This window comes from Camelus ferus, chromosome 16 (genome assembly GCF_009834535.1).
Source record: "Camelus ferus isolate YT-003-E chromosome 16, BCGSAC_Cfer_1.0, whole genome shotgun sequence".
Taxonomy (NCBI): Eukaryota; Metazoa; Chordata; class Mammalia; order Artiodactyla; family Camelidae; genus Camelus; species Camelus ferus.
The window spans coordinates 22,298,934-22,314,266 of record NC_045711.1 but is presented as its reverse complement, the minus strand read 5'-3'; the positions used below and the strand labels follow the sequence as shown (position 1 = coordinate 22,314,266).

At 58.4% G+C, this 15,333-nt stretch overlaps 1 protein-coding gene across 3 annotated transcripts in view; it reads right to left on the bottom strand.

Annotated features, from left to right (window-relative positions):
- RBFOX3 (RNA binding fox-1 homolog 3) overlaps positions 1 to 15,333 on the bottom strand; it is a 346,648-nt gene that overhangs the window by 117,983 nt on the left and 213,332 nt on the right. The gene's annotated exons all lie outside the window — the stretch shown is intronic.

Genomic DNA, 15,333 nt, shown 5'->3' with positions numbered 1-15,333 from the left:
ACTTTTCATCACCCCAAAGGAAACCACATACCCATTAAGCAGTCACTGCCCCTTCCCCTGTCCCCACTGTGTGTGTGTGTGTGTGTGTGTGTGTGTGTGTGTGTGTTTTATTTTAACTCAGCATAAACAGGATAAAAACAAGCAAAATGCTTCTGGAATCGAAAGGCAGTCAGGCTGGGCCTCTTTTCTTAAGAAAATCACCATCATTACCACGATCAGCAGCACCGGGAGGAGCAGGCAGTGGCTGTCACTGATTCTGCACATTTTATGTGCCAGGTGCAGGCACTAGTCTCACAAGCCCCATTTTTCAGATGAAAAAACCAAGGCCCACACTGGTGAAGCAACGGCATCACCAGTACCTGGGGCAACCGGGTTTCCCCGGCAGGTTCCCGCGGTGCCACACTCCCTGCCACCCACAGGTGGAAAGAGGCACCCTTCTGCGTAGGGAAGGAGAATTAGAAGTGGAAGAACACCGAATGCACCGAGCCTGCTTGGCTTGCGTGAGAGTTTGTGCGAGTCAGGAAGGAGCTATTTTGCGGGATACCCCACCCCCGCCGCCCCCACCAGCCGCTGCAGGGAGGGCTGTGGGCCAAGGCAAGGCTGAACTTGAACCACACAAGGAGGGGCCATCAGGAGGCCTCTGCCGATCTGCATTCCACCCCCCCCCCCCCGCCAAATGGCGAGAGCAGCTGCTTCCAGCACCCGTCTCCCAGGGGTAGGAGGGCCGATGGCATGGCATCGGGAGGCACCGCCAAACGAAGACGTCCTTACAAAGCAAGATGGGCTGAGTCAGTCCGCTTGCATCCACCGCCGCCTTCAGTTGATCCGGGGCATGTGCTTATGGTTGACTTTTTTCTTGGTTTCTTTTCTGAAAGTGAATTTTCCTCCCAATTCAATTCAATTTAGTTCCATTTAATTCAATCCAGTCAGCCCCAGTGAGCAAACACACACACACACACAGCCTGGAGCGTGGGTCTGGGCCAAGCGCCTGGGAGCTGGGTGGGGGGAGTCAGCTCTGCAGGGCCCGCGGCTGCGGGGCAGGAGAACCCGGCGAGTCCAGGATTTGGGGTGGGGCGCTGCCCCCTCCCTGTCCTTGTCTCTCCTCCACCCAAACACCTCCCGTGGCCCTTCTCCTATATTTACTGTGCTCAACCCACAGATTGCCTCTAAGCGCCAGGGAGGCTTCTGGCCCAAATCTTCGGGCAACGTCAGCACAGATCAGGTTGGCAAGGTGTCCCCAGCCCCACCCTGCCCAGCCTCCGCCAATCCTAATGTCTTGAGTCACTCCGTGAGTTCTCCTAAATGTTTCCCGTGGTTATGAGTGTCCTTATTTGGTCAAAGCACACTATTTGGTACCTGTGCCATTTGAGCCCAGGGGTTTCACCAACTCAGTCCATGGCAGGAGACTCCGAGGCTGGGACCCAGGTCCATTTACCAAAGAACACCCGTGTTTTGAAAAACCCAGAACCAGAGGGAAAGTCAGGAGGGCCTGCTGAGCCTAATGCCTCCCCTGCCCCCGCCACCGGTGGCATGTGAGGGTCCAGCCTGTTTTCCTAGTGCTTCCGGAGAGGAGTTCCCGGCCCTTCCTGTCCTCTGTCCGGGTACAGAATCTCTGGGGTGATGAACTTCTCCCTGTGCCTCCCTGGAGGCTGTTGCTGCTTGGAGAGAAAGGAAGTTGGCCCAGTGCACATGGCCCTGTGCAGACCTGCTCCCGCTATGGCCTTGGCCAGACCTGCAGGGTCAGGACGGGCCGACCCGAAGAGCCTGCCTTGTGTTTCTGAGACGAACACTGGCTTCTTCCCTTCCTCCTCCATGTCCCCGGCATTTCTCACCTTCCTGCCCTCCGCCCTCTACTCTCTCGCCTCAGCCAGCTTGTCCGTCTCGGGGAGGATGGGGAGGAGCCCAGGGCTCACTCCGCTCCAGGCCTTGCAGACGGATCCACCCGTGGGCGTGCTGGTGGGTCAGGACCCATGGAGCCGATCCTCAGCCTCACAGGCGGCACACATGGCTCTCAGCCCCCCGGCGGGATAATCAGCTACGGAGATTCTGACCCATGATCAGGGGTCAGGGTCGTGGAGAAGAGCACATGGCTCGTCAGACCAGGGGCGCTGACTCCCGAGCGCGCTGTGGAAAGACCCTTCAGCAAAGCCCAGACAGAACGAGACACCTTTACCAAGCCCAGAGGGTCTCCAGCCAGCCTGCCCCCGTGGAACAGCCTCCCCACCAAGTCTGCCGAGCTCTGGACTGCAGACTTCCCAGGGGAGCCTTGGGGGGCAAGGAGGTTCCCGGAGCAGAGCTGCTCCCCGTTTGCTGGCGTGGGAGGTCCCCACCGTCTGGCACTCACCCACTAGACTGTGACCCCCACCCACCCCCAGAGGCCATATCTGAGAGGCCCCGCGTCCCCAGAGCCTGGTGAGGGGCCAACACAGACGGACACAGTGCATGTTTGGTGAAGAAACACGTGAATGAACTGGCCATGAAGCTGTTTGCTGTGAGTGACTGGAACCGGGTGACAGTTTTGAGGAGAAAGACTGGGTCCCTCTAGAGGGACATTTGTTCCCGGGGCTCCTGTTATGATGGACAGTCACCCCACGGGGACCGACCCTCACAGCCTCGCTGGACGCCAGTCACCTTCCAAAGACCCTACCTCCTAACACGAACGTCACAGTGCGGGTTGGGGTGCCAACCTGTGAACTCTGGGGGGACACGAACGCTTCGCCCACGGCACGCAGTTTCCCAGGACTCGCTCCTCCCTTTGCTTTTTCCTTTCTGCGTTTTCCCTGATGAGCAGCACGGTACTGGGCTCCTGTTTACGGTCAGAGCGGATTTACCTGGCGCCGCACACGGCACCAGCAAGGACCCTGGGGGCCCCCTGCCCACCCGGGTCACGCTGCTCGTTAGGTTCCCCGCTCAGCAAGCCTGGCCCCCCCCCCCCCAGCCCGCTCCGGGACTGTCTGGGGGCCGCGGCCAGGTGGGCGGCGCTGAAGGCAGCGTCAGACCCCGCCTGCCCGCTGCAGCTCTTGCTGCGCTCCTCGGATTGTATTAAATCGTCCATCTTGCGCTCTGTCTCTAAGAGGAACTGAAGCTGGAGGGCGCAACTCTGTAAGTAAAAAATTAACTGTGGGGGGCTCAAACATGACTTTCAAGGATGGTGGTCACCATGGTTTTTAAAGCCCTCCCCCCCTTTTATGAAAAGAAATTCACCTTTGGAGAGAAGAGGAGAGGACAGGGGAAGAGGGGAGGGCGGGGCAGCTGGTTCGTGGCGCAGAGACCCTGAGGCACTGCAAGGGAGACTGAAGGTTCTGGCAGGTTCTGGTCATCAGGGTGGCTGCAGGGCTACTTGGGTCCTGAGCTTGTGGCCCACCCCTCGGTGGGCCCCCACGGGGCAGCAGGGCGGGAGCGAGGTTGCTCTGTGCCCAGAGCGGCCCAGACCTCTCCCCCAGGAGGGCCGGGCGGGGCTCAGGGCTCCTCATTCAGTCCCCCTTCAAGGTGCTCCGAGGCCTTTAGTCCTTCTCCAGCCAGCGGGGAGCACGCGGCCCACCTCACCCTCTGCCCGCGGGGCCGCCCCCTGGGCCCTGCAGCAGTGACGACACGGCTGACCCGGCCGAGTGTGCGGGCAGAGGGCGGGGGAAGCCCAGCAGCCCACTGTGGGCCCACCGGCCTCGGGACACAGACGGCTTGGGTACCCAGTGTCTGCAGAGACCCCCTGTCTGTCTGTGACTCCCCGGCTGTGCCGTCTCTGACCCCCTGTGGCCAGCTGGCTCTCCCAGCCCTGTCGGATCTAGCACAGTCCCGAGCTTCCGCACTCCCGCCCGGCCCGGCACCGTGGCCCCTGTGCTGCCTCGGACTTTGCTGGTGGCCCCAGATGCTGTCAACTGCCCAGGCTGTGTGGGAGGCTCTGTCTGGTGGGATGAGGTCAGCGGGCAGCTGGTGGGGAGGGCTGTGGGGAAGGGCTCCCCCACGTGAGCTTAACTCAGAGTGGACCTGTGGACGGGTGTGAGCTCACTGGTCACAGGACCGGTGGCATTTCCAGCATCTGAGCTGTCCACCAGCATTATGTGGGTCACCCCCCTGCCCCATGAGGCCCAGGGAGGGAATTTTCCCAAGGCTGACATGGCTCCGAAAGGGCAGAGCTGGGACAGGAATGCCCAACGCTGCCAAGCAGATGGCAGCCGGGGAGGGCAACCAGAGACCCCACCATGGACTTGGAAACGGTCCAGGGTCCTGGAGTCATGGAGGGGAGGCGGGAGGGTGGGTGTGGCATCTCCTCCCTGAGCAGCTTTGCAACAGGCAATCCCCAATCACCCAGAGCCCAGCCCTGAGTTATTCCAGCAAGTCCACAGAACCCACTTGGCTGTCACCCCGTGGACCAGATGCCAACTGTATTGGGTGGAATGGTCCCCCCAGAAGTGTGTGTCCACCTGGAACCTCGGAATGGGAGAGAGGGTCTTTGCAGATGCAGCTGGTTAAGGATCGAGGTGGGATCTCCCTGGATTAGGCTGGCCCTGCGTCCACTGAGAGTGTCCCTATAGGAGCCAGAAAAGCAGCAGACACAGGCACCGAGAAGAGGCAGAGACCGAGTGATGCAGCCACAAGCCCAGCAAAGCCTGGGCTTCCAGACGCTGGAAGAGGCCGGAAGGATCCTCCCCTAGAGGCTTCGGAGGGATGGTGGCCCCACTGACGCCTCCATTTCAGGCTTCGGGCCTCCAGGGCCGGGAGGTGGTGTACTCCAGTTGCTGCAGGTGCCCCGGTTTGGGGTCAGCTGTTACGCAGCCCCAGGATGCGAAGCCACCAGCCTCCTCCAGACGCCCTGGGATGTTCCCATTCGCCCCCACCCTCACTGCACCCCTCTTGTCCTTCCTGTGTGGCCAGGGTCCCAGACCCCGCAGCCCTTTCCTCCTCCGCCCTGGCCCTCTGTGACATCATCCTCACGGTGGGCAGCCCGCTCGTGCTCACCCCTCCGAGGGCGAGTCCTCCTAATGCGAACTAGAGGGAGGGGGAGGCCGCGGCCGAGCTGTGGTCTGAGGAGCAGGCGCTGAGTGGCACGCTGGCGTCTTGCAGTCGGAGCCTGAAGAATACCTTTCGGACCTGAAAGACCCCGGGAAAACTGCTGCTCCCTTCAGGGGTGTTTTGCTTCTAGTTTGTTTGGGGCTTTTTGGGTTTTGTTTGTTTGACTTTGTCACTGTGGTAAAATACCTTTTAAACCATTTTTAGGCTCACAGTTCAGGGGTAAGCACAGTCACACTGCTGTGCAGCCATCATCACCACCCATCTCCAGGACGTCTTCACCTTCCCAAACTGAAACTCGGTCCCCGTCAAACATGAACTCCCTCCCCCTCCCCCAGCCCCGGGCACTGCCATCCTGCTTTCTGTCTCCATGAATCTGACCCCTCCAGGGACCTCATGCCAGTGGACTCCTACGGCATCTGTCCTTCTGTGTCTGGCTTACTTCACTGAGCAGTGTCCTCAAGGTTCCTGTAGGTTGCAGCAGGTGTCAGAATTTCATGCCTTTTAAAGGCTGACTAATATTTCACTGTATGGACATACCACATACTGTCTATTTCTCTGTTGATGAACATTTTAAGCCACTTTTGAAGACATCGAGAATCGTACGATCAGCCCCATTTTCCATTTTGCTTTGACTGCTGGCAAGGTCAGGAAAAAAAAGGTGGCTCAGCCTTGCTGGTTGGATTTCAAGGCACCCACAGCCGTATTTTTCTGTTCTTTTTGTGTTCTCTGATCTTGTGTTCTGCCCATTAACACATTTCCATTTCATTTAATGTGGTTATGAAAATGGATGCAAAACCATCCATGAGGCATGACAGGGATACCAGATAAGAGTGACCACTGTCTCACATTCTCCAGGTTGTCCTGGATGCCACACTGGGTTGTGGACCCCCTGAAGAGCACTCGATTTTATAGCTCCCCTGTCTCAAAGTTCGTTCATTTATTCGCTCAACAAATAGTTACTGAGTCCAGACAGAGGGGCCCAGCATGGTCTGTGGGACTCGGACACCTCTGACTGTCTGGTTTCCTGGGCGCTCCCGCCTGCTGGAGTCCGATTATGCTGAGGGTGCTGTTCCTTCTAACGAAAGCAAAGGGCCCGTCTGAGCTGCTCCCCAGGGAGCCGGGCACCGCACGTCATGTTCTCTTCAACACTCAGCTGAAATGGAGTTAGTTCAGCGATGGCTAAGTCTGGGCGGCCGTCCAGTCTCCACTTGGCTCCTGTCCCTTCTGTTTCTTTAAAAGCCAGCAGCTCCTGAGCACAGAGAGTCAGCCTGGGCTGTGTTCAAAGCTACAGCTGGGATGTGTCTGCACATAGGTGCTCCTTGGAAACCTGACGACTCACTGCCTCTCCGCTAGAGGGGCAGGTCTGGCCTGAGGACACCACTCCTGCACAGAAGTGGGGGGTGGGACGCTGCCCAGTTGTGCAGGGGTGTGGGTGGGTGGGGTGGTGGAGACGGGGGAGGAGCTGAGTTAATACACAGGACAGACAGCGCCACTCGGAGTGCAGACGGCTTGCTACACTAGCTTCTCAGATGAGCATGTTTTGCTATCAATAATTTAGACATACACTTTCTCCTTTGGGAGACGGGCAAAATCTCATTTCCTGAGCAAATCCCCTGAGAAACCAACCTGTTCATTCCTCTAAGATGTTCAGAAATCTGTCTCCATCAACCTAGTTACAGCTGTTTGCACAGTCCACAGGAGCCGGGCAGGGTCCCGGCAACGTCCCAGGACCACGTCCCAGGACCACGTCCCGTCTTCCTCCATCAGTGGCTTCTACTGTCAGTGCCACGAGGAAGACACGCAGAATCACGCTGTTTGAATTTAATGCAATAACTAGAGAATTGCTTGTAGAAATAGTGAAAAGTGAGGCAGAGATGATGCCCATTTCGAGAAGAATCTTGGGGTGGGGTATCTGCTGCCTTGTCCTGTTCCTCAAAGGGAGAGGAGTCCCTGGTTGTGCTGGGTGCTTACGTTGGAGGTTACTCCACAGTCTGGTCTAGCCTGGGGTAGCCGTGAAAACTTCTGTGGGTTTCTAACCCCTGAGTGCCTTGGTTTACCCACTTGTAGAGTGGGGTGACAACAGCGCCACCCTCCTGGGGCCTTTGTGAGGAGTAGAAGAGACCAGGCTTTCGCACGACGCCTGGCCACTGCCGGGGAGGACTTCACCCAAACAGGGCAGAAAGGGTGGGCCATGGGTTTTAAAACTAAACAAGAATGACTCTCCTTCACTGAGTCTGCGCTGTGTTCTGTGGGTCGAGGGGCTAGGGAGCCCTTTGCACAAACCCTCACCCTGCAAGCTGGACAGACGGGCGCCTTTGCCCCTGCGCACAGGTGGGAGCTGAGGCTTCTCCAGGCGGCACTCCTACGGTGGCAGGAGTGTCGCTGTCACTTTCTCTGGGGAACAGGGGCTGGAAAGGATGCTGATTTGCAGAGCGCCCAGCGCCTGGCCTTATTAGCCAGCAAGGCCTAGCCCTGCAGAGTTTCTTCCCCAGCCTCGGAGCTCTGCAGGCTCGCCGGGCCACCCAGGGGACCATGCCCACCACCCTGTCTTTGGCAGGAGGACCCCCCCCCCCAGCCTGCTGGGTCCTAACTGCGAGCTGGGACCTGCCACGCAGGCCTCCCCCTTTCTTCCTGCAGTTGACAAAGGCCTCTTGCGACCTCTCAGCCACAGAGCCCTGCAAACCCACGGCTGGAACGGCCGTGAAGCCCGGGAACTCAGGCACAGCCGCCGCTGCGTGCTGCAGCGCCAGCGGCCAGGGAGCGCTTAGGTCCTCAGAGTCGCCTGTTTGCGCTTGGGCTGCAGATTCAGGGCGGGGGTGGTGCTGAGCTATGAACAAAGTCGGAGCCCACCCTTCACTGCCTCCCTCTGTTCAGCGTGCCCTGGGCGGCCCTGCTCCAAACCTGCCACGTAACCACGTCTTTTGTTTTCTGTATTCCGATGCCTTGATACCTGGGGCCTTGGTAACCCCAGAGGGACTACCCTTCCCAGGGCTGGCTACTTCCTAGAGATGGCAGACAGCTCCCCAGGAAGCCCGTCTTTCATGTACAAACCAACCAACACAGAGCCCACACCCCAACCCCCTCCATGGGGCTCTCATAATCCAGGCCACTGTCCGCCTGCCCTAACTACCCAGGGCCGGGCACCAGACAACGCGGGACAGCCCGTATGCCCAAGCCCACTGAGGTGACTCAACTAGCCCATCCTAAGCCTGCCCACACTTCCTCACCTGTCTCTTCCCAAGGAAACCACAATCCAGGCTCTTGCCCACATTTCCCGGCTCCCGCTGCCTCCTGACCCACCCCGGTGCTGCCCTGCGTGGCCCTGCGTGGCCCTGCGTGGCACGCCTCCTGTTCCTAGGGAACTGTGAGTATAAAGTCTTCTCTAGGAAAGACAGTCATTTCCGTGTCAGTGCGTCCTATCCCACCAGATTCAAACAAATCCTGGGTCCTCTTAAAACACCTGCCAGCCTCACCTGCTGCACCTGCGGGCCTCCCCTCTCAGGGTCCTGGCTCCTGCAGGAGGGAGCCGGTTTTAAGGGGTGCGCCCCTGAAGGGGGAGGCCTCAAAGGGTCAGTTAGCACTTGGTGCAGCTGGGAGGCTGCTGGCTCGACCTGATTGCTGCTGCCCAAACCACCTCAAAAAGACTATTATGCTCAGCAACTACCTTCCGGGACTAGCACGTCTCTGCTGGCTTTGTCAGTTTTGGCATCTTCTACCAGAAATGGCCTCAGAAGTAAAAAGGGAACCTGGGCTTCTGTCAGACCCGTGCCCCGGCGAGCGTCTGCCTGCGACTGGCCCTTGCTGACGAGCAGCTAATTTGCGGATTGTGCCTGCGTTGACAGTCGGGTCTGTTTAATAACAGATCGTCCCTGTCTTCAGCTCACGCCAAAATCCTTTGCTGAGACAGACGAGAGCGTGGTCCGTTGTGAGTGTGTTTGTGCTTACATTCCTCAGGCTAATGGTCAGGACTGTAAGTAATAATAACAAAAGTGGCTTTTGTTGTAGGAGGAGTCCCTGGTGAGGGCTGTGAAGTGAGCAGATCTCGAGGTATGGGTGGACGTGTCGTCGCGGGCAGACCGTGGTCGGTCACTTGCTTCAGTGGATGCGAGTGTTGGGTGGGGCTCACGCGCCCTGCCTCGCTTGGAGGACGTCTGATTTATAGCACCCTGTCCTGGGCTCTCCGTGTCCCCTCACGGCCTGCTCAGCCTCCTTAGCGGCTCCCCTGGCTTCCCTCCTGTTTGCCCTGCTCTCCTCCCAGTGACACGCACCCGGACCACCTGTCACTGAGACAGGACCATCTCTCTGTGCCCTGGCTCCATCCACTCTCTGTCCTCCAAGACCTTCTACATCAAGGTGTCCAGCCCAGCATCCCCACATCCCTCCCGGACATCGCCGTCTGGTCACTCAGTGCCAGGAAACACGCAAACTGAAGGTGCGGGAAGGAGAAGGGGTGGTCGCCCCTCCTGAGAACCTCCGCCAAGCCCTGCATCTCCCAGTTCAGCCGATGGTGCTGATGCTGACCCAGCGCCCAGACTCAGAACCTCCGGGCATCCTCTCTTGTCCCCCTCCCTTGTCCCACCCAAACTGCCCTCCCTCCTCAACACCTCGGTACCTGTTTGTGCCTCACCACTCACAAATCCACCTGGCTAAGGGTGCCTTCTCTCCCTGCAGTTCCGTGCAGCCTCTGAACTTGCTCTGGGCGCCGCCCCCTCCACCATGGGTCCCGCCCCAGTGCGTGGCTGAATGACCCTGCAGCATCACAACCCTGACCCCGTCACAGCTGGCCATGGCCCGCAGGCTCGGGGAAGGTTCAGACCTCTTCACCTGGTGCCCCGGCCACTCATACCTGGTGCCAACCCACCTTCCCACGCCTGCCTCCCCTCAGCTCCCCAGTCACAGATCCACGCTCCGGTCAAGAAGAGAGTCCTCTGGGTCCACGACATGCTTGTCTGTGCCCCAAAAGACCAATTCCTTTTCCTCTACCCATAACCTCACTCAGCTGAACTGTCAGGCGGTCTCAGTCAGCCTTGCCTTTCTCAGTGTCGCAGCGGAACGGGAGCCTGCTGACCAAACCCTCAGGCCTCCCAGGCTGCCCACCCCGCCCCCGCCAGTCATCCTCGCGCCGCTCCGGCCTTTCCTTCTCCACCCTCCTTGCAGCTCCAGCCTCCTCTAGTGGGTACCCGAGGGCTCAACCTGGCCCCTTTCTCTTCTTACCCTCTGCCTTCTCCCCATGGAACCCCACCAGCACTCCGGCTGCAGCCACCATCTGCATCCCAGGGATGCTGGACTTGGCACCTCCTCGAGGTCCCCGAGGGTCAGGCCAACTCAACCAGCCAACTCCAACCCCCATGTCCGTGGCTCCTGGTCCTATTCCAGTGGGACCCATTTCACCAAAAAAAGTCGTCACTCATTCAAGTGAGCAGGTCACCTGGTGGCAACCCTGCCCTCCCTCCCTCCCTCATGCCCCATCATCCTGTCCATCACCGATTCTGTGAATTTGGCCTTAGAGTCATCCACTTCTATGTCCCCTCCATGCCACATCCCCCTTCCCTGGCCCCAAAGCCATCACTTCTCCCCTGGACCAGCCCCCAAATGGTCTCCTGCCTCCACTCCGGCTCTCTCCAGTCTGCTCTCCACTCAACAGCCAGGTGACACTTCCATGATGCAAATCTGGATGTGCCCCCACCCAGGGGGGCCACAAGCCACAGGGTGGAGAGGGAAGGGGCCACGAGCCAACGGATGCAGTGGCATCTAGAAGCTGGAAAAAGCACGAAACCGAATTCTCCCCAGAGCATCCTGAGGAAGCACAGCTCTGTCGACGTTTTGATTCTGGCCCAGTGAGACTGGTGTCGGACTTCTGGCCTCCAGACACATGAGATGATACATCTGTGTGGTTTTAAGTCACTAAGTGTGTTACAGCAACAGGGAACTAACACACTCCTCTAGGGGAAAGGCCCTAGACACAGAATCCTGGTTCTGTTTACCCTTCTAGCCAATCTCTCTCTCTCACCTCCTGCCTTTCCAAGCATTAATATTCACAGAGGATAGCCTCTCCAATGTCCAAACCTCACAGACCCCGAGTCCTTCCTTGCAGAGGGGAAGGAAGAGGGTTTTCTGAATCCCATTGTCCCTGGGCCATGGTGAGCCCACCCTGAGCCCTCTCCCAGTTGGCCCTGCTCTCCTCAGAGCCTGGAACTTGGCAAAGTTGCTCCCTGAGCTGTCTCTGCTGACCCTCCCATCGGGTGCTGTTAGGGAAGGGAGCCAGAGAACACGAACCCCGAGCCAGGCAGGTCCAAGTGGACCCTGGTGACCCATGGGCTCCTTGGAGGGAAACGCCCAGCGTTTCCCCAAGAGGGGTTAAAGCCAGATGAAGCCAACCTCCCCCTCCCTTAGCACCCCACTCCCCCCTACCAGACACAGCCGGGGGAGGATGTGGATTAATTTAACTTTTAATTACATTCACTTAACAGGATTATCCAGCTGAGGTTAAAAAAAATCTGCCTCCCAGATGAAAAAAGCCCTCTCTGTATCTATTTATATCCAGTATATACGTAACCAGCAACGAATATTTCTTTATGGACCATTAAAGATTTAATGCTTAATTTATAGCCACTTTCTCTGGCGGGGTGTCCAGGCACAATGTCAACATTTTTAATTAAATGAAAAAAAAATTTCATCACAAAGAAAGATGTGTGTGTGTGTGTGTGTGTGTGTGTGTGTGTGTGTGTGTGTGTGTATAGTCTTTTCTTTTCAAGCCACATTCGAACCAGTTAGCAACAGCCCCAATTTACTGCTCTGGGAAGCATCCCGGCTGGGAGCGGGTGCTGGAAACTGGGGGGACATGTCTGGAATTTCAGGTCACAGGCCGGGTGGTTCGTGTTCAGCTGGCGGCAGCCACTACGACAAACGCCCCGCTGCGCTGCTGAGCTTCTGGCTGTTTGCTGAGCACCTCCTGTTGCCAGGCATTCTCCGAGACTGTTTACTTGCTCATACAACTTAAATTCTCCCAACTACGGTACAGAATTCAGGACAAGGTGGGGGCAGGATTATCATCCACGAAGCTCAGAGAGGTTGAGCACTTTGCCTGGGGTCACACAGCAGAACTAAATGGATGAGGAACCCACGTGTGGATCCAGGTCAGATTCCCAAACCCAAGCTCTTTGTTCTCCCCATGCAGCCTGCTGCGAATGGGCTCGGGAAGGAGCCCTCTGCCCACTGTGTCAGGACTTCTTCTGAGTCATCAGTGACTAAAGGAAGTGGCCCAGATGCAAGCGGCCCGGATGCCCAAGCCTAAGCACGCAGCTGTGCCGGGGGGACCTGGCTCACTGCTGGGTCCCTGACACCCAGGCTCAGTGGGCTCCCAGCAATCATTCAGGGAGTTTTAAAGGTCATGAGAGTGAGGGCAACTTTCTGAGAGGGTCTCAGATGTCCTGGCGTCAGGGAGGGGACCTTGGAGTCTGGAGGAGGCAGCTGCTGCTCAGCACTGATCTGTCCTCTCACAACCCGGCCCCTTGGTGGCAGCAGGTAAGGAATATCACTCGCTCCCAGGGTCCCCCTGCCATAGCAGCCCCTTCTCCTCATTCTGGGGCACGTAGCCCTGAGGTCCAGCCTCACAGCTGACCAGCTGGACTCCAGCAGGCTGATCTTGGATGTAGATAGAGGGAGGGACCCCTTGTTGTCCAGCCCACCCCTGGCCCCATCTAAGGGTCTGGGGGATGGCGATGGAACTTCAGCCCTGAAATGTCAGCAGTGCCCAGGGTGCTCTGAGGGCACTGCCTTCCTGTCCTGGGAGGACCCATAGCCTGGATGGTCTGCTGCCACCAGGGGCCACTCCTGAGCCCTCTCAGCAACTCCTGGACTGCGGCCCCATGCAGGGTCAGTCCAGGCCGTGGGCAGCGATGGACCAGCCGTGTCCCGTGAAGCCAACCATCCCTGCATGGGTTCCTCACATGGATGAGTACACTGTTCAGCTGGGCCTGATACTTGGATGTGCCCACTGCCCGGGTGATGGCCACTCTGGGTCTTGCCATGGACTAGACGCTCTGGGGAAATGGTTGAGCCTACAGGCCAACGCAGTGGGTGGGGTAACACCTGCCGCCGGGCCCCACCCTTCCCCGATCCAGCTCCAGGTAGAGGCCTTCCACCCTGGCAGGGACCGTCAGCCATGCCGGAGGGCAGACAGCCTTTTCTGAGGGCCCCGAGGGGGCTTAGCTGACTTCCCCGTCCCACGTGCTGGATCCGCCCGACTCTCCCCTCCTCAGCTGACCCCTCTGAAACTCGGCCTCTTGCCAGGCCTTTCCTGCAGGCCCTTCTCAGGCCCACATCCTTCCCAGCCAGTCTGGTCCCGGTCCTGTCCCCAGGATAGGAAATGGGCAGTTGGTGGGGGGGCTGTGGGCATGCCTGTTGTGGGTGGGGGAACGAGGGGAGCACAGAGCAGCCAGGGAGGGGGTGTCTGGGGTGACGGTGCCGCAGACCCCTATGGTGAGGCCCCGCCCAGCCAGGGGCTGGATGCTAATGACACCACGAGGGACACTCGGCCACTCCAACATCATGTCCTGCCACAACTGTTCCAAGAAGTAACTCACAGGGGCACAGCCCACGCTCCCCCATTTGTCACTCCAGAGTGCTGTCCCCGCCAGCTGTGCTCTGGGGCAAGGCCACGTGAATCTGAACCAAGGGTGGAAATCAGCGGCAGCCAGACGCCGAGGCCGGCAGAAGCCAGCGGCCTCGAATGGGGTGCCCCATCTTCCCCTGGTGACGGCACCTCTGGGGGCGGACTCGGGGAGACGCCGAGTCAGCACCTGGATGGGCAGGGGCCGCCCGAGGTCAGCAGCTGGCACTTGGCGTGTCCTCCCAGACCTGCTGGTTTCCGTCCTGGGGCACTGCAGCTCATGCCAGCATCCTGGGCCCTCTCCCTCTCCCCTCCTGCGACCCACTTTCCAGGGCCCTGGGACAGGAAGGCCCTCCTGTACGTCCTGGGGACAGCAGTGCTGCTGGGATTCGCACCGACGCCAAACCAAGCGCAAACTTCCATCTTCTGCCTCAGGGCAGAGCTCCTGCGCCCTCTGCTTGCCGGAGCCAAGGACCAGCCCAGCTGCCATCCCTGCCGACCCCCTCGGTTCTTCCCGACGGTCACTCCGCCAACTCCTGGTCACAGTCCTCTAGGAATTTGGGGAGCTACCTTCCAAAGCCGTGAATTCCATGGTCCGGGGGAAAGGGGCTTGCTGACGGGCCAGCAGCAGTGGTCCACCCTAAGCCCTCCCCCACCCCCCAGGGGTGCTCCCCTCCCTCTCCCCTCCTGCCTCGACCTCCATTAGCTGTTGAGGTCAGACACTTATTAGCTCCGTTCCTTCCTGCAGGGAGGCGGGCACGCTCATCCCTGGAGCTTCTATTCCCATAAACCGACCCTCCATTTCTCATGTGGATCCACTTTAATTACAAAGCTAAATAACGAGAAGAAAATATTAAAAAAAAAAAAAAAAAAAAAAAACTACGCCAAGCAAGTTTGCTTGTGCCGGCCACCGGCTCCCAGAGCCAAGGCACAGAGCGAGGATGGCACCACGCCACTCACTAAAAGCATGAGTGTCACTAAATCAATAATTCATTTACTTTAATGAGATAAGTACTTTGAAAACTAATTGCAAACCTGCTCCATTTACTCCGGCCCGTTGCAGCCCCTAATGTAAATCGCAGAAGCATTGCTGCAGGAAGGAGAACGTCTTTAGGTGGAAGACACCGTGTCATCTTCCCCCTTTTCTTCTAAGAAAGAGGAGGATGTTCTCAGTGCGGGCGGGAGAAGGGTGGGGAACAGATGAGCCTCCTTGTCTCCACCCGCCCAGCGGCGCCCCCTCCCGCTCCACAGGGGAAGTCACCGGGGGAGCGGACGCAGCCGCGCGGTGATGACGGACACCGGGAAGTGACGGTCCCAAGGCCTCCTGGGACTTAAGTAGTCTCAACATGAGCCTTGGCTGCGGGAGCTCCAAGCGGGCTCTCCCCAAACCCAGAGCCTCAGACAGAATGCACAGTCCCAGAGAAACCAGGGCAGGGCTGAGCATCCTTCAGAGAGTTTCAGTTTCATCTTTGGCAAGTGAAGTCCTGAAGGGCCCTGAGTGTTCGAGTGGCTTCCCCAGCACACAAGCCGGGGACCAGGAAGATGCCGTGCTGAGCTGCACACACCGTGAGCAGAGCCCTGAGGTTTATCATCTACGGGGTGGGCAGGGAAGTCGCTGAAGAGCCACAGAACCCACGGGGTCACAAAGAGACCCCAGGTTGTCCTCATTGTCCTTTGCTATTGTTTTGGGCAAAAATAAAAATAAAAGTAAA